The 19324-nt window shown below is 34.7% G+C and overlaps 1 protein-coding gene and 1 pseudogene across 21 annotated transcripts in view; one reads left to right on the top strand and one right to left on the bottom strand.

Moving 5' to 3' along the window:
* ZNF644 (zinc finger protein 644) overlaps positions 1-19324 on the top strand; it is a 106176-nt gene that overhangs the window by 31861 nt on the left and 54991 nt on the right. The gene's annotated exons all lie outside the window — the stretch shown is intronic.
* LOC121027813 (60S ribosomal protein L37a-like) lies at positions 3378-18763 on the bottom strand (annotated as a pseudogene).

Below are 19324 nucleotides of genomic sequence, written 5' to 3'. Positions count from 1 at the left end.
TTACCTATATGTTCACACATGTAACTACCATAGAGGTCAAGATACAGAACATTTTCATTGCCCAGAAAATTCCTCATACTCTTGCCTTTCCAATCCAATGCCTTTCCCCCTGAGGTAAGCATCTTTCTGAATTTTATCAGCATAGCTTAATTTTGCTTGTTCTTGAATTTTATGTATATAGAATTCTATGACATTATACTCTTTTGTATGGCTTTTTCCACTCAACATAGTATTTTTGAGTTTTCTCCATGTGGTTGTATCGGAAGTTCATTACTTTTTATTGCTGAGTAATATTCCATGCTACATATTTTTTTCTCTGTAATTTTTTTTTTATTCTCCAAGTCTCTGACCTCACTTGCCAGCATTCTACATTGCTTTTTTTCCCTCTAGTTGTCCCCTTCATTGTTCCCCTGTCACCTGCGCAAGAAAATGTAGACTCTGTAATATGGCATACAGTGGTCTCACTGCAGCTATTCCAGAATGCTAGAATTGTCTGAGTAAAATAAGTATGATGTTTCATATATTTAGTTTTAGTCCTGATTAAATGTGTCACTCTTCCCCAGCCCCTTGTCTCCCCAGCTGCCATTGTCCTTCCTCCTCGTTGTCAGGTTATCTCCTGAAATAGTCCATCTGAAGCATTATCTTGTCCTTTGAGCCAGACCTAACACTTTCGCAGTAGTATGTTTTCTTTACTGGACTTTGGTGAGCTCTTTGAAGGGAGACACCACCAGTGTCTTACTTATCTTAGTAGCACAGTGCCAGAGTACTGTGTGTACTTAATGAATGTTTGTAAAACATAGAACACTGAATAGAGTTCTGTCTCGGACAAGTAGGGATTGAGAATACTGACTGGAATGGGGTGAGGACATTGGCACTTCAATTGCTATTGCGCTGTATGAAGGAGCCAATGAGGCAATACAGAAGCAGCATTATAGACATTTTGGAAGGAGAAATAAAACCTCCCTCGAGTCTTCTTTCAGTCCAGTTGAAAAAAATGACTCGTAATGTTCTTAGTTGAGACCTTAAAGAAAACCGTGTTGGTTTTGATTATTCTTTTCAAATGAAGGTATTAATCCATGTTATGGCAATTGGAGTGTTTAGTACTAATGGTATTCTTTTTGTGAGTTTGTGCTACTTATTTCTTTAAAGATTTTTAAAGATGTATTGGACTAATACAAGCAGAAGATTAGGAAGACTGGTCACATCTAATAAAGAAAACTTTTTCTCATTTTCCTGAGGGTAAAAAAAAATACTGGAGTAGAGAAGGAAATTGAATCATAGTCTGGAACTATGATAACATTTCTGATTTCTGTAGCTTAGGAAGCTTGCTGTTTGATGAAAAATATTTTTAAAAATTTTGTTTTACCTTTGTAGGTCTATAATATATATAAAAAATACACTTTCTTAAGAAATGAAGCTTTTAGAATATTTTAAAGCATTTTATACTAGTTTTTTTTCTTCCATGTTTGAAATTTGGCTAGTTGGGTTGGCTGTTGTAGTCACCTGGGGGATTTTTATGCCTTCTAGCAAGTCCAAAGCAAGGAGAGTTTCTTCCCCACTGGGATCAATTTGTTGCTTTTCCTCTCTGCAGCTTCTGCCATAAAGGTTGAACACAGAGTTGGACATTGACCCCATCTCCTGCTGTTTCTTCTGATCCCTACAAGGATTTTCATAGACATAGATCTTATCAAATGTAGAACTTCAGTTATTTGTTTTATTTTATCATGGATGTGAAGTGTGTTTAGTTTTCTTGTTGATAAAATTTGAGTATTCGGAGAAATTTAACCTTGAGGTTGTTTGACTTAACATGTATTTGAAAGATTTTAGACTAGTTTTTCTTCTCAGAAGCTGATAGGTATACCTCAGTTTCAGATTCTTCCCCTTCGTTTTGCCCTTCAATATTTTATATGGTCAGCAGCTGCTTTTTTCATTTTGCAGAGTTCCTAAGTCCAATAGGATTTGAATTTCTTTATGAATATTTATCTTATGTTAGCTAATTTCCTTAATTTTCTTTTTTTTTTTTTTTAATTTTTTTTTTCAACGTTTATTTATTTTTGGGACAGAGAGAGACAGAGCATGAACGGGGGAGGGGCAGAGAGAGAGGGAGACACAGAATTGGAAACAGGCTCCAGGCTCTGAGCCATCAGCCCAGAGCCCAACGCGGGGCTCGAACTCACGGACCGCGAGATCGTGACCTGGCTGAAGTCGGACGCTTAACCGACTGCGCCACCCAGGCGCCCCTAATTTCCTTAATTTTCAAATTAATCTCTCTATGCTTCACTTTAGTAGCAGTGTAGTTGTGCTGCCCTTTGTTGTAATGTGAAAAAGAAAACTTTTAAATTAACAAAAATATGTTCTTCGTTCTAGATGAGATTGCACAATGTGCATTTTACCTTTTTCAAATATATTCCAAGTAACATTTAGGATTTTGGAAATGTTATTTTTTAAAGAAGTCACATAAGCTTATTTGCATAAGAGCAAATAATATAGAAATGTTTCCAATAAGTAAAACTTCCCTCTCTCACCCAGCTCTGTACTCCCCATAAATCATCAGAAAGAACAGGTATATATTCTACATCTTTCTCTTCCAGTTGCCAGTTATATCTTGGACATTTTTCCATATATGTATTACATTTAATATAATTGTTTCCTTACTGATAGAGATACTTGGGTAAATCTCAGGGTTTTTTCCTGTTTATATAATGCTGCAATCAATATTCTTCACTGTATATATGTTTCACTAAATTATTGGAATTGTGTGAGAATGTAGGATAATTTGTAGCAGTGGTTTGCAGGTGAGTGTATATGTGCATTTTAATTTCTGATATATATTGCAAAATTGCAATAAGATTGTATCACTTAACATTTTTGTTAGCAGTGTTTGAGAATATCTCTTTCCCCACACCCCACTGAATATTAACTTGTGTTTTAATCCATGTCAGTCTAATCAGTGAAAAGTGTATTTATTGGTGCATTTTTTTTAATTAGAAGGATTTTAAATTTCTAGGTCTTTTGAGAAAGCAAAATTAATGTGACACAAATTGGAACATCAAATTAATAAATTTCACAACAAGCCAAAGTAATTTTGCTACAAAACGAACCCACTCATTATAGCATAGCGGTGTTTCAAATTTTTTTTTTTCAACGTTTTTATTTATTTTTGGGACAGAGAGAGACAGAGCACGAACGGGGGAGGGGCAGAGAGAGAGGGAGACACAGAATCGGAAACAGGCTCCAGGCTCTGAGCCATCAGCCCAGAGCCTGACGCGGGGCTCGAACTCACGGACCGCGAGATTGTGACCTGGCTGAAGTCGGACGCTTAACCGACTGCGCCACCCAGGCGCCCCAGCATAGCGGTGTTTCAAATGGTAGAGTTTCTACTGGTCATTGAACTCCTTCATTCTTCTGATGGCAGACTTTACTGTGGCAGTGGAGGTGGTGTTGCAGGTCCAGGCACTACCAACTACCATTTTCACGCAGGAATCCCAACGCCAGATGCCCACAGCTTGTCTTTTTATCTTGGTTTTGTCCCAGAAGGAGCAAGTGTACTTGATGTGCTGGCTTATTTCATTATTCTTCACCATTTTCCTGAGAGAGGCACCATAATGGGTCCTGTATTTATGACAATTCCGACTTTCTTGGCGTGCTTAGCTATGTTGCCACAAACAAGGTCTGAGCCTAGAGAAGGCTGGTGTATTCCTTTAGTTGTGAGATTCCTCAAAGGTTTGCTATGTCCCCTTCATCATAACTTAATTCCATCAAAGAATATATAATTGGCAAAGATTTTTCTCCTTTATTGTTAAATCCACCAATTAACATACTATTGTGTTTTATGTGTTGCATTCAGTTATTTAATATTGAATAATCAGATTGTTTGTCTTGTTACCTTCATACTGTTTACTTAGAACACATATTTCCTTGTGATGGATTTCTTTGTAATTTGCTCCAAACTAATGCTAGTGTAGTCTGTAAATAAAATAAAAATAAAAACCATTACTAAGTATTAGGTTAATTAAATTTAGATTAATAACATGCTGCTCAAAAGCTGTTGTTTCTTGTAACTAAAGCTTTAGAAAACTGTGTGTGTGTATGTGTGTGTATGTGTATGTGTGTCTTTACCACCCTCAGCATGTGTGATAAGCTGTAAATGTCTCTTATCTAGCTTGTAGAAATTACTAAATTTAAGATAAAAAAAAAAAAAGAGCTGAGAAAATCCTTAACGTTATGATGGCTTTCTCTGAATTGTTTTTATTGCCTTCTTTGGGGTGTATTTTTTTGTGTAGTATTTTCCAATGTGATGCCTTTTCTCCTGGATATGATTATATCTGTTTGCCTATACCTCTGAAAACTCATCCTTGGTTTCACTTTGTTGTTTAATTTGTCTAAAAGGTTAAGTAGGCTGCATTGATTTGTTTTGGAAACTATTTTCTCATTCTGTTTTTCCAAAGAAAGTTTCATCTAGACCTGTACTTGTTATAAAAGTTTATCCTCAAATCTGAAGTGGTTTTCAACTTGACAGTTAAAGGCAAAGTGGCAAATGTCATTCCAGTGTGTGAACAGGGAACCATAAAACTGCCCTGTCAAACCAAAGAATTTTGATATTACTATAGTTTAACCTTCTGTGGTAGGTCTAAACTATAAATAGAGGTGCTAAATAAAACAAGATATTCAGTAAGCCTTAACTGAAACATAATGTTCTAGGCACTTTGCTATATGTTTAAGTGTGCATTGGTAATTTGAATTTTCAGTGCCATATAGCTAATTATAGCTCATGAACATAATATATAGGGGAATTTTGAAGGGAAAGATCAGGAAGGGCTTTGTTGAAGGAAGGTGGTGTTTGAGTTGAGCCTTGAAGAAAAGAGTAGGATTTTGATTGTAGGATGGCCTTGGGAAAATGTGGGCAGAGGGAGTATGAACTAAAAGTCTTATTTTAGTTGCTAGAAATTATTTTATAAAATGGTTTCATTTAACTGGATGTCCGTGTTATCAGAATTACTGGCATTTTCTTAAGTGTACTAAAGTTTATAATTTATTATAGTTTTGGAAGTCATTATTTAAAATGGTTTCCTTGTTCTGTTTTTCAAACTTTATTTTTTAATTTTTTTTAAGTTTATTTATTTATTTTGAGAGAGAGAGAGTGTGCGTGTACAAAGTAGGGCAGGGACAGAGAGATGGAGAGACAGAATCCCAAGCAGACTCTGCACCATCAGCACAGAACCCAATGTGGGGCTCAAACTCATGAACTGTGAGATCATGACCTGAGCCGATATCGTGAGTCAGATGCTTAACCGACTGAGCCACCCAGCTGCCCCCTAAACTTTTTTAACAAGTCTAATTTTGAACCAATCAAGAAATAAATTATACTGTGAAAGACTCCATATTGATCATTCACTTACGTATTACACTGTTGTACTTAAGAGTATGTGATTTGTAAATAATAAAAGACTAGTGTGAAGTCAGATAGAGAATTGCAAAGATAGAAGAATTAGAACATAAGTCTTCTGACCTCTAATCTACTGTTCTTTTGAGATGACTGACCATTGAAGAGATATTTGAAACATTTTAGGGTCTTCTATCAAGGCTGGGAACTATGGGTATATCTGTCATATGATCAGTTATCAGTATACTTAGATTTTATTGATTTATTCATTGTTTTCTGAGTTGGTTATTACAGCTACATTGCTTTTGGCTTGTAACTGATACTAGTTATTAGTATGAAGAGGAAAGATGACGAAACATGTAATTACAATAAAATGTGATTAGTGTTGTTAGAGTTTGTGTTCCTGGATGGCAAAGACCACGTCTGTTTTATTTACTAATATATAAGCACGGAGTATAGCACTTGACTCTCAATAAGCATTTAGTAAAGATTTATTGAATGATTGAATGGAAATATGCCAAGAAGTGACATTTAAACTAAAACCTGGAAGAACTGTTAATGATTTATCTAGATAAAAATTTGGGGAAGGACTGTTGTTAGTAAAAGAAATAACATGTGGAAAAGATGAGAGAAAAGAGAAGGGAAGATTGGAGCAACTGACAAAAAAATGTGTATCTTTTTTTAAAAAATTGTTTATGTCTATTTTGAATTTTTTTTTCAACGTTTATTTATTTTTTGGGACAGAGAGAGACAGAGCATGAATGGGGGAGGGGCAGAGAGAGAGGGAGACACAGAATCGGAAACAGGCTCCAGGCTCTGAGCCATCAGCCCAGAGCCTGACGCGGGGCTCGAACTCACGGACCGTGAGATCGTGACCTGGCTGAAGTCGGACGCTTAACCGACTGCGCCACCCAGGCGCCCCTGTTTATGTCTATTTTGATAGAGAAGGAGCTCGTGTGGGGGAGGGGCAGAGAGAGAGGGAGAGAGAATCCCACAAACTGTGAGATCATGACCCCAGCTGAAATCAAGTCAGAGGCTTAACTGACTGAGCCACCCAGGCACCCCAAAAATGTGGCATATCTTGAGTGTAGAGTTCTACATGGAGTGAGGGGGAGGAGCTGGTAGTATCAAGAGATAAAAGGGAGAGTAAGTCTTAAGATATTTTATTGAGGGCTTTATAAACCATTTTAAGAAGTTTGGATTGGGTTGCCTGGGTGGCTTAGTCGGTTAAGCATCCAACTTTGGCTCAGGTCATGATCTCACAGTTGGTGAATTCAAGCCCCACATCAAGCTCTGTGCTGACAGCTTAGAGCCTGGAGTCTCCTTCAGATTCTGTCTCGCTCTCTCTCTGCCCCTTCCCCGCTAATGATCTGTTGTTCTCTGTCAGTAGACATTAAATAGACATTAAAGACAAAAATAGACATGCAAATAGACATTGAAAAAAAATAAAGGAGTTGGATTAACTCTAATGAGACATCATTTTAAGGAGTTAAAATGTGAAGAAGTGACATGATCAGATCTGTTTTTTAGAAAAAACATCCCTAATTGGGGCACCTGGGTAGCTTAGCTGGTTGAGCATCCAACTCTTGGTTTTGGCTCAGGTCGTGATCCCAGGGTTATGGGATCAAACTCTGTGTTGAATCTCTCTCTTCCTCTGCCCCTCTTTCCCACGTGTGCTCTCTTGCTCGCTCTCTCTCTCTCACTCTCTCAAATTAAAAAAAAAAAAAAAAAAAAAAACAGCAACAAAAGAAAAACATCCCTAATTAAAATGTGGAGAATAGGGGTCCCTGGGTGGCTCAGTCGGTTGAGCATCTGACTTCACCTCAGGTCATGATCTCATGGTTCATGAATTCAAGCCATGCGTGGGGCTCTGGGCTGACAGCTCAGAGCCTGGAGCCTGCTTTCGATTCTGTGTCACCCTCTGTCTCTGCCCCTCCACCTCTCATGCTCTGTCTCTCTTTCTCAAAAATAAATAAAGATTAAAAAACAAACAAACATGTGGAGAACAGATTGGAGAAGCTAGATTGGATTCAGGATGACCAGTTAATAGCAGGAGAATACTGGCCTGACTTCAGAGTGGTGGTAGGGGGAATAAAAAGACTTAAAGATTACTGAAAAATGGTTTGCTCCTTATAGATTTATGCGATGCTGTTTTTATTAGAGTTTCTGGCCTCTCCTTATTAATTAAACAAGATTTAATACCATTAATGAATAAATAATCATACTATTGATGGCAGGAATCTTACCAAAGATACTTGAGTTGCTAAGAGTATGTTAAATGTGTTAAGTCTTGGATTTCCATTAACATTGTCTAATACATAGTAGCTAATTATGAATTCTGATAATATTTGGTGATGGAGACATTTTTCAGTCTGAGTAGCAAAGTTTAGGTTAAAACGTCCTGAAGACTTAAGGTTACTCATGATTCAGAAAATCATTTGGAGGGGGATGTAGGTGGGGGGGGGGGCAGGTAGAGAAAATCATTTGGAGAAAAGTTATATATGAGTAGGACCTTGCCTGGTTTGTTCACCATTGTATACTCACCATCTAGAGTAGTTCTTCTTACAGAGATACTCAATAAATATTTGTTGAATAATGTCACTACTTACATATAGTATTTAATATCTAATCAAATTTTATTTTTAGTTAGATGACAGAGTGGCAGACAAGTTAGTTTTTCTAGCTTATAAAAGGTTATACTTTTATTTAAGTAATATTCTCCCCCTTAAATTTCCCTATAACCATACATATTTATACTTCATTCCTTCTATGTTCTTCCCTTCCAACAGTGCCTAATGATGCCATTTCATAACTTACTTGATTCCTCTCTCCCCATTCTCTAATCCCTTGTAAGCAATAATGTTTGCAATTTCTGTAATTTTTTTCATTTCAGCAATGTTATATAAATGGAATCATATGTATATACAAATGTACAACATGTTGGTGTTGTTTTTTTCTATCAGGACAGTTCCCTCAAGATTCATCCAAATTGTAGATACACATTGATTAGTTCATTGTTTTTATTGCTAAGTAGTATTCCATGGTGTCAGTGTTTCACAGTTTAACTCTTCACCTATGGAAGAACAGAAGTCTAGATTATTTCCATTTTGGGGCTATTATGAATAAAGCTCATATGAACATTTGTGTACAGGTTTGTGTATAAACATCAGTTACGATTTCTCTAGAATAAATGCCCCAGAGTGCAGTTGCTGAGTACAAATGCTAGCTACATGTTTAGTTTTATCACAACTGGCCAAATTGTTTTTCAGTAGTAAATAAGTGATCCAGTTTCTCTATATTCTTGCAAGCATTAGGTGCTAGAAGTAATTTTGAATTTTTTTCTACTGTAGCCATTCTGAAAAGTGTGTAGTGATATCTCATTGTGTTTTTAATTTGGATTTCTCTAATGGCTTATGATGCTCAACATCTTTTCAAGTGATTTTTTTGCATTTTTTATCTCCTCTTAAATGAAATGTCTGTTCATGTCTTTTGCTCAATTTCTAATTGGATTGCTTATTTATTTATTTTACTGTTGTTTTGAGAGTTATATATTAGAGCTACTGGTCCTTTGTCAGATAAGGGGTTTCTAAGTACTTTCTCCCAGTCTGTAAGTTGTGTTTTTATCCTCTTGACAAGGTCTTTAAAATTTCAAATTTTGATAATATTCGGTTTATCTTTTTTTTTTTTTTTTTCAATTGTGCTCTTGTTGTCAGGGTCTAGGAATTCTTTGCTCTAAATCCTGAAGAGATTTCCTTATTTTTTTTTTCTAAAAAATTTGTAGATTTGCTTTTTACATTCAAGTCTGTGGTGATCCATTCTGAGTTAGTTTTTTATGAGTTGTAAGATTCAGTTTGTGGTTCTTCTTTGTCCTATGGACATTTAATTTCTCTAGCACCATTTTGTTGCAAAGGCTATCTTTCCTCTATGAACTGCTTTTGGAGCTTTGTCAAAAATTAGTCGGGCATATTTGTGTGGATCTGTTTCTGGGTTCCTATTCTGTTCCTTTGGTCTATATGTCTATCCAGTACCAAGCTGTCTTGACGATTATAGGTGTACACTGTGTTGTAATTTAAGTGTATAGTATGTTGTATACTGTGATATAATATGCTGTAATGATTTTCCCACTTTATTCTTTTCAAGTTTATTTTAGCTAATCTAAGCCTGTACCTTTTCATATAAAGTTTAAAATAAGCTTGTTTATGTCTATCAAAATCATTCCCAGGGTTTGATAGGATTTGTAATAAACCTATAGATCACTTTGGGAAGAATAAGTCTATACTATATTGATTGATCTTCCAATCTGTCTCTCCATTATTTAGGTCTTTATTTCTTTCATTAGCGTTTGGAATTTCAGCACACAGGTATTTTATGTTTCATTAAGGAGATAGTATTGTGATTTTAACTTCAGGTTTTGTATGTTCATTGTTAGTATATGGAAATGCAATTGATTTTTTTTCTTGAAGGTACAATTAACCTAAAATATATTATTAATTTTAAAGTATAAAATTTAGTGACCTTTTAGATTTACAATATTGTGCAGTTATACCTATAATCAGTTTCATTATGTTTCATCACACGCAAGGAAACCCTGTACCCAGTAAGCAGTCAGTCCTCGTTCTTCCCTCTACTCACAGCCCTTGGCAACCACTAATCTGCTTATTATCTCTATGACTTTGCTTATCCTGGATATTTCATATGAAATGCCTTGTATAGTATGTAACCTTTTGTGTCTGGCTTCTTTCACTTAGCATAATGTTTTTGAGGCTGATCCATGTTGTACCATATGAGTACTTCATTTCTTTTTATGCCTGAATAAGAATAACATTCTGTTGTATGGCTGTGCTATAGTTTCTTTATCCATTCACCTGTGGATGGACATTTGGGTTGCTTAAAACTTCAGGCTCTTGTGAATAGTGCTACTATGCACATCTTAATCATTTTCAAGTTTATGGTTCAATAGTATTAAGTATATTCACAGTATACTTTTGAAGTATATTTTGTGAAACAGATATCCAGAACTTTTTCATTTTGTAAATCTGAAACTCGATACCGATTAAACAACAGCTTCCCATTTTGCCCTTCCTCCCAGCCCCTGGTGACCACATTCAACTTTGTGTTCTCATGAATTTGACTATTTTAGATACCTCATATAAAAGGAATCATATAATATTTGCCTTTTTGTGACTGACTTATTTCACTTAGCATAATGTTCTTAAGCTTCATCCATTTGGTAGCTTGTGACAGGATTTTCTTCCTGTTTAAGGCTTTATAGTATTTCATTGTATTTATATACCACATTTCCTTTATTGATTTATCCATCAGTAGATGTTTGGGTTGCTTCCACCTCTTGGCTATTGTGAATAGTGTTGTTATAAACATGAGTATGCAAATATCCTTCAGAGTCTTCCTTAAATTTTTTTGAATATATACCTCAAAGTGTTGTTATGGCTGGATCATATGATAGTTTTATTTCTAAGTTTTCTAGGAGCCTCCATCCTGTTTTTGCACCACTTTACAGTCCCCCAAATAGTTCACAGGGTTCTAGGTTGTCCACATCTTCACCAACATTTGTCATTTTCTGTCATTTCTTTGAGGGAACTATCCTAATGGATGGCAGTGATACTTCATTATGGCTTTGATTTGCCTTTCTCTGATGATTAATGGTGATGAGCACTTTTTTCATATGCTTGTTGACATTTGTAGATTATATTTAGAGAAACATCTTTTCAAGTCCTTTGCCCATTTTTTAATTGAGTTATTTGTTTTTTTGTTCTGCAAGAATTTTTAACATATATTTTAGACATTAACTAGTTACCATGTCTACATTTGGTAATATTTTCTCCCATTCTGTTCATATTCAAATATTCAAATATTCTGAATATTTCTTCCCATTCTGTTACCTGCCTGTTCACTCTGCTGATTGTGCCTTTTGATGCATGGAAGTTTTTAAGTTTGATGTACTTCCATTTGTCTATTTTTGCTTTTGTTGTCTGTGTTTTTGATATCATATTCAAGAAATTATTGTCAAGTTAAATGTCACGAAGACTTTTCCTCTATGTTTTCTCCTAAGAGTTTTATAGTTTTAGATCTTACATTTAGGTCTGTGGCTCATTTTGAGTTAATTTTTGTTTATGGTATAAAATAAGGATCCAGCTTCACCCTTTTGTATGTGTTTATCCCATTTTCCCAGAATCATTTGTTGAAGAGAGTATCCAGTTTTTGTTGAAAGGTTTTGGCATCCTTGGCAGAGATCATTTCACTGTTTTGTGAGTGTATTTCCAGACTCTCTTTTCGGTTCCTTTGGTCTGTTTGTCTTTATGCCAGTACCAGAATGTTTTGATTACTATAGCTTTGCAAATTTATTTTGAAATTAAGAAATGTAAGACATGCAATTTTGTTCTTCCTTTTCAAAATTGCTTTGACTTTTGAGATCCCTTGAGATTTCATATGAAATTTAGGGTAAATTTATCTACTTTTCCCCCCCAAAAATGCCATTGGGAATTTGATAGTCATTATGTTGAATCTGTTGATTGCTTTGGATAATATGGATAATATGGACTTATTAAGTCTCCCAGTCCTTGAACACTGGTTATTTTTCCGTTTATGTTTTTCTTAATTTTCTTCGGCAATGTATTATGATTTTCAGTGCACAAGTCTTTCATCTCCTTGGTTAAGTTTATTCCTGTTTTTTATTTTTATTGATGCTTTTGTAAATGACATTGTTAATTTGTTTCGAGGTTGTTTATTGTTAGTGTATAGACACAACTGATTTTTTTTAGCATTTATTTATTTTTAAGAGAGAGAGAGAAAGACACAGCATAAGTGGGGGAGGGGCAGAAAAAGAGGGAGACACAAAATCTGAAGCAGGCTCCAGGCTCTGAGCTGTCAGCACAGAGCCCGATGTGGGGCTTGAACACATGAACCATGAGATCATGACATGAGCTGAAGTTGGACACTTAGCTGACTGAACCACCCAGGCGCCCCAATACAACTGATTTTTGTGTGTTAATTTTATATCCTACAACATTGGTGAATTTGTTTATTTAGTTATAATAGTTTTGGGGTTTTTTTTTTTGTTTTTTTTTTTTGGTGTCTTTTGGGTTTTCTGCATAAGGTTGTCTATGAAGAGAGATAGTTTTATTTTTTCCTTTCCAATTTGAATGGCTTTATTTTTTTCTTGCCTAACTGCTCTTGTGAGGACTTCTAGTACTATGTTTGATGGGAGTAGCAAGAGCATACAACCTTGTCTTATTCCTGATGTTAGAGGAAAAGCTTTCTTTTCCATTGAGTGTGATTTTTACTTGTGTGCTTTTCATAAATGGGCCTTATTATATTGAGGTAGTTTTCTTCTATTCCTAGTTTTTTACCATGTTTTTATATCATGAAATGGTGTTGCATTTTGTTAAATGTTTCTTCTGCATCAATTGAGTGGTTATGTAGTGTTTGTTCATTGTGTTAATGTATATTACACTGATTGATTTCATGTGTTCAATCATCTTTGCCTTCTGGGAATAAATCCCACTTGGTCATGGTGTAATAATCCTTTCAGTGTGCTATTGAAATCAGTTTGCTTTTATTATGTTCAGGATTTTTTGTATTCATCAGAGATACTGGTCTGTAGTTTTCTTGTGTCTTTGTCTAGCTTTGGTACCAGAATAAGTAATGTTGGCCTCATTGAATGAGATTGGAAATGTTTCCTCCTCTTCAATTTTTTGGAAGAGTTTTAAGAGAATTGATGTTAATTCGAGTCTTCTGTTTTTCCTTAATTAGCTCGCTGAGGACTTGTCAATTTTGTTGATCTTTTCATAAAGCCGACCTTTTGTTTCATTGTTTTTACTATTGTTTTACTATTGTTTTGTCTCTGCTGTAATGTATATTATTTCCTTCTTTCTTCTAGCTTTGTGTTAATGTTTTCCATTTATAATTTCTACAGTTGTAAAGTGAGGTTGTTGATTTAAGATTTTTTCTTTTTTTTTAACTTATTTACAACTATACATTTCCCCTGTTAGCATTGCTTTCATTGTGTTCCACAAGTTTTGTTATGTTGTGTTTTCATTTTTCTTTGTCTCAGGGTATTTTCTAATTTCCCTTTTTCTCTTTGTTTTGACCCTTTGGTTGTTTACGAGTGTGTTGTTAAATTTTCACAGATTTGTGGATTTCCAGTTTTCTTTGTGCTATTGATTTCTAGTTTCATTCCATTTTGGTCAGAAAAGGTATTTGTATCATTTCATTCTTGAATATTTATGACTTGTTTTGTGGCCTAACATGTGGTCTGTCCTGAAGAATGTTCCATATGTACTTGAAAAGAATGTATATTCTGCTGTTGTTGGGTAGATTATTCTGTATATGTCTGGTGCGTCCAATTCGTCTTATTGATAATCTGTGTAGTTCTATCCATTATTGCCTTTTTTGTGTTAATTGGTCTTTGTGTTGTGCATCATTTTCATTTCCTCTCATTTCCTTTTATGTGTATTTTTTAGTTCTCTTGTGTTTACTTTGACAATTTCAATTAATATCTTAAGATTATAACATTCTAGTTTGAATTAATACCAGCTCTGTATCAGTAGTGTAAAAACTGTTCTTATACAGCTCCATCGTTCTTCTGTTTTGTTGTTACTGTCCTAAGTTACTTTATACAGTAGTACTGGCTTTTATGTTTACACATGTAGTTGCCTTTATCATTGTTACTTTTTTTGATAGCTTTGAGTTATGATATAATGTCCTTTCATTGTAGCTGAATGATTCCCTTTAACATTTCTTGTGGGGCAGGTCTACTAGTGGTCAACTATCTTCAGCTTTTATTTATCTGAGACTGTTGTAATCCTCCTTTTTTTTTTTTTTTTTTTTAAGGATAATTTTGCTGGGTATAGAATTTTTGGTCAATTTTTTTTCTTTCAGCACTTTTTTTGTTAAGTTTATTTATTTTGAGAGAGTGGGAGAGTGTGAGCAGGGGAGAGGCAGAGATGGAGGGAGGAAGAGAGTGAATCCTAAGCAGGCTCCACTCTGTCAGTGCAGAGCCCAACAAGAGGCTCCATCTCACAAACCATGAGATTATGACCTGAGCCAAAATCGAGAGTCAGATGCTTAACCAACTAGCCACCCAGGTGCCCCTCTTTCTTTCTCTACTTTATTATGTCAGTGCTTTGTGGCCTCCATGGTATAGGATGAGAAACTAGCTTTTTTTTTTTTATTTTTTTTTTTTTTTTTTTTTTTTTTTTTTTTTTTTTTTTTTTTTTTGAGAGAGAGAGAGGAGGAGAGCATGTTCAAGCAGGGGAGCGGCAAGGGTGGGGGGGAGAGAGAGAGAATATCTTTTTTTTTATAATATGATTTTTTATTTTATTTTATTTTATTTTATTTTATTTTATTTTATTTTTTAATGTTTTTATTTATTTTTGAGACAGAGAGAGACAGAGCATGAGCAGGGGAGGGGCAGAGAGAGAGGGAGACACAGCATCTGAAGCAGGCTCCAGGCTCTGAGCTGTCAGCACAGAGCCCGACGCGGGGCTCAACCTCACAGACTGTGAGATCATGACCTGAGCTGAAGTCGGACGCTTAACTGACTGAGCCACCCAGGCGCCCCCGAGAGAGAGAATATCTTAAGCAGGCTCCGTGCCCAGTGTGGAGCCCTACATAGGGTTTGATCTAATGAGATCTAATGAGATCATGACCTGAGCCGAAATCAAGAGTCCAATACTTAACTGACTGAGCCACCCAGGTACCCTGAGAAATTAGCTTGTAATCTTACTTACAGCCCAATGTATATGACTTCTCTCCTGTTTGTTTAATTATTCATTCATTGTGTTTGTGTTTTGACCATTTTATGTTAATGTGACTTAGTCTGGATCTATTTGGAGTTTATCTTTCTTGGAGTTTGTTGAATTTGTTGGCTGTTCAGTTTCATGTCTTTAATCAGATTTTGGATATATATGTCCATTATTTGTTGAAATATTCTTTCTACCTCTTTCTCTCTTTCTTCATCTCTCATTATAAATAGATTGGTACATTTGATGGTGTCCACAGGTCTCTTAGCCTCATTTTGCTTCATTCTTTAGTCTTTCTACTTCTCAGACTATATAATATCAATTGATCTACTTTCACGTTCACTGATAGTCTCTTCTACTTGCTCAGATCTCCTTTTGAAATACACTAATGAATTTTTCATTTTAATTGTTGTTCAGCACCAGAATATTTATTTGGTTGTGTTTTATAAAGTTTTGTCTGATTCCTTTTGTATCTGTTTAAGTGAGGTTCTCTATATTGAGTCATTATTCTTCTGATTTTTAAGTGGCTCTTCTAACACTGTCATGCCTGCCACAAGTAAATAGGAACATTTAATTTGCAGGTTGGAAATTACTTTAAATGTCAATGGTATAAATATATCAATCAAAAAAAAAAAGAAAATGACAGAGTAGATGAAAGACACAACTCTATTATATGTAGCTTACAAGAAATTTACTTCAAATTCAATGACATAAGTAGGCTGGAAATAAAAAGATGAAAAAGGATATACCATGCAAATATTAACTTAAAAAAGAGGCAAGAATGGTTACATTAATTTCTGTTAAGTTGACTTCAGAATAGAAAAAATTACTAGAGACCAAGAGGTACATTAAATAATGATAAAAGCATCAATCTACCAGGAAGACATAATGATCCTAAATGTGTATATACCAAATGATAGAGCCCTAATCTACACTAAAAAAATAAAATAAAAAAGAAGATAAAGTTGAAAAAGGAAGAGATAAATCCACAGTTATAATTGAACACTTTAACATTCTCCTCTCAGCAACTGATAAAACTATTAGACCTAAAACCAGCAAGAATATAAAAAATCTGAATACGATAAACCAACAGGATCTAAATGACACATATAGAACATTCTACCTAACCACATAGGAATACACATTTTAATCAAGTGCCCATGAAACACTCATGAAGATAGACAACCCCTTTCAGCAATGAAACAAGCCTGAAGAAATGTATAAGAATCTAAATCATATAGAGTGTTCTGTGACCATAATGGAATCAAATTAGAGGTCAGTAATAGGAGAATATCTGTCTATTGAAAATTAAACCTGCTTCTAAATAATCCATGGCTTAAAAATTCTCAGAAAAAGAAATTTAATGGAAATGAAAATACGACATAACAAAATACAAGGAATGCAGCTGAAGCAATGTTGAGAAATTTAGCGTGTTAAAATGTTACATTTGAAAAGGGAAAGATTTCATATAATAGAGAATGAAAAGCAAACTAAGCCCAAAGTAAACAGAAAATGAAAATAATAAATTTAAGAGTAGAAATAAATGAAATTAAAGAGAGAAAAATCACTGAAATGGAAAGCTACTTATATGAAAAATCAATAAGCTTGATAAACTAGCAGGACTGATAAAGATAGAAAGTAGATAAAAATTACCTATTTAATAATGTAATGGTGGATATCACTGTAGACCCTATAGATATTACAGGGATGATAAGAGCTTACTATGAACAATTTTACAGACATAAATTTAACAATTAGTATGAAATGGCCCAATATCTTAAAAACACAACCAACTGCAACTTACTCAATACACAATTAATGTTTAATAGACCAATAACTAGTAAGGACATTGAATTTAGAATTGTGAAACTTCCAAAAAAGAAATCTTTAGGCCAAGATGGAAGTTTAACTGGAAAATTCCAAACTGGAGAATTATTTTAAACAAATCTAAGAAGAGTTAACACCAATTATATCTAATCTTTTCCAGAAAATGGAAGAGGGAACACTTTCCATTTCATTTTATGAAGCTAGTATTACACCGATACCAAAACTAGGCAGAGAAAGTACAAAAACAAGAAAACTGTAGACTTAACGTCTCTAACCTTAGACACAAAAAATTCTCAAGAAAATATTAGCAAATTGAACCAAATAATGTGTAAAAACAATTATATAGTATAAGCAGGTGGTATTTATTCCAGGTATATGATGTTGATTGAACATTTGAAAGTAAGAGTCCAAGAGTTCATTCTTTTTCATGTTAATTCAGATTTCTCAGCATTATTTTTTGAGAAGACTGTCTATCCCTTTGGAATGTTCTTGACATCCTTGTCAAAAAATCGTATGATCCTATATGTGGGAGTGTAGTCTGTAGTCTGTACCACTACCACACTGTTTTGATTACTGTAGCTTTGTGTAAGTTTTAAAATGAGTAAGTGTGACTTGTAACTTTGTTCTTCTTTTTCAAGATTGTTTTTGCTATTTAAGGTCCCTTGAAATTCCATGTAAGTTTTAGAATGAAATTTTTTGTCTGCAAAAATGCCATTGGGATATTGATAAGGATTGGATTAAATCTACCTTGAGTAGTATTAATATTTTAATGTTATTAAGTCTCCTAATCCATGAACACTGGATGTCTTTTACTTTTATCATCTTCAATTTCTTTTGGCAATATAGTTTTTTCAGTAGTAAGTCTTTAGCCTCTTTGATTAGGTTTATTCCTAAATACTGTATTCTTTTTGATGGTTTTTTAAATGGTATCATTTTAAGTGGTTTTTTTTTTCAGATTGGTCATTGTTTATTTTGAGAAATGCAGTCAACCTTTGCATGTTTTTCCCCCCTCTATTGTTATTTTTAATTTTTTCTTAGTTTTATTGAGATATAATTTGCATGCGTCACTATATAAACTTAAGGTGTGCAGCATAATGGTTTTACTTACATATCTAGTTGATCCTTGAATAACGTGGGAGCGAGGGGTGCTGACCCTGTCCACAGTAGAAATCCACGTATATACCTTTTGACTCCCCAGCAACTTAATTCTAATAGCCAACTGTTGATCAGAAGACTTACCGATAACATGGAGAGTTGATTAACACACATTTTGTGTGACATGTGTTAGGTACCATTCTTGCAATAAATAAGCTAGAGAAAAGAGAATGTTATTAGGAAAATCATGAGGAAGAGAAAATACATTTACAGTATTGTACTGTGAAAAATCTGCTTATAACTGGGCCCACACAGTTCAAACCTGTGTTTTTCAAGGGTCAGCTGCATTGTTAAATGATTACTGCCATTAGTTTAGTTAGCGTCCATCATCATATAGATAAAATAGAAAAAGCAAAACATGAGAAAGAATTTTTTTCCTTGTGATGAGAACTCTTAGGGTTTACTCTCTTAACACCATTCCTGTATGTCTTAAGGTGGTATTAACTATAGTCATCATGTTGTACCTTCTGTCTGTAGTACTTATTTATCTTGTAACTGGAAGTTGTATTTTTTAGCCACCTTTCTCCAGTACCCTCCCCACCACCACCTCACCTGTGGTAACCATAAATTTGGTCTCTTCATGAATTTGTGGGGTTTCTTCTCCTTTTAGACTCCACATGTAGATGAGGTCATACATTATTTGCCTTTCTCTGACTTACTTCACGTAGTATAATGCCTTCAGGGTCCACCCTTGTTGTAAATGGCAGGATTTCCTCATTTTTTACAGCTGAATAATATTCTGTTGTATATATTTACCACAACTTCTTCATCTGTTCGTCTGTCATTGGACATTTAGGTTGTTTCTATGTCTTAGTTATTGTAAATAATCTGCTATGAACATAGGTAGCAGATATCTTTTCAAGTTAGTGTTTTTGTTTTCTTTGGGTAAATGCCCAGGAATTGCTGGATCCTAGGGTAGGTCTATTTTTTGAGGAACTAAATGCTGTTTTCCGTAGTGGTTAGGCCAGTTACATTTCCACCACCAGTATACAGGGGTTCCTTTTCTCTATGTCTTTATCAGCATTTGTTACTTGTCTTTTTGATCATGACCATCCTAACAGGAGTGAGGTGATACCTCATGTGGTTTTTAAAATTTTTGTTTAATGTTCATTTATTTTTGAGAGAGTGCACATGCGTGTGCATGGGGTAGGGGCAGAGAGAGGGGGAGACAGAGGATTCAAAGTGGGCTTCGTGCTGA

The sequence above is a fragment of the Herpailurus yagouaroundi genome, unplaced genomic scaffold, assembly GCF_014898765.1.
Source record: "Herpailurus yagouaroundi ecotype Mexico unplaced genomic scaffold, PumYag 77, whole genome shotgun sequence".
NCBI lineage: Eukaryota > Metazoa > Chordata > Mammalia > Carnivora > Felidae > Herpailurus > Herpailurus yagouaroundi.
The sequence above is the reverse complement of the archived record's forward strand: the minus strand, read 5'-3'. Positions and strand labels throughout refer to the sequence as shown.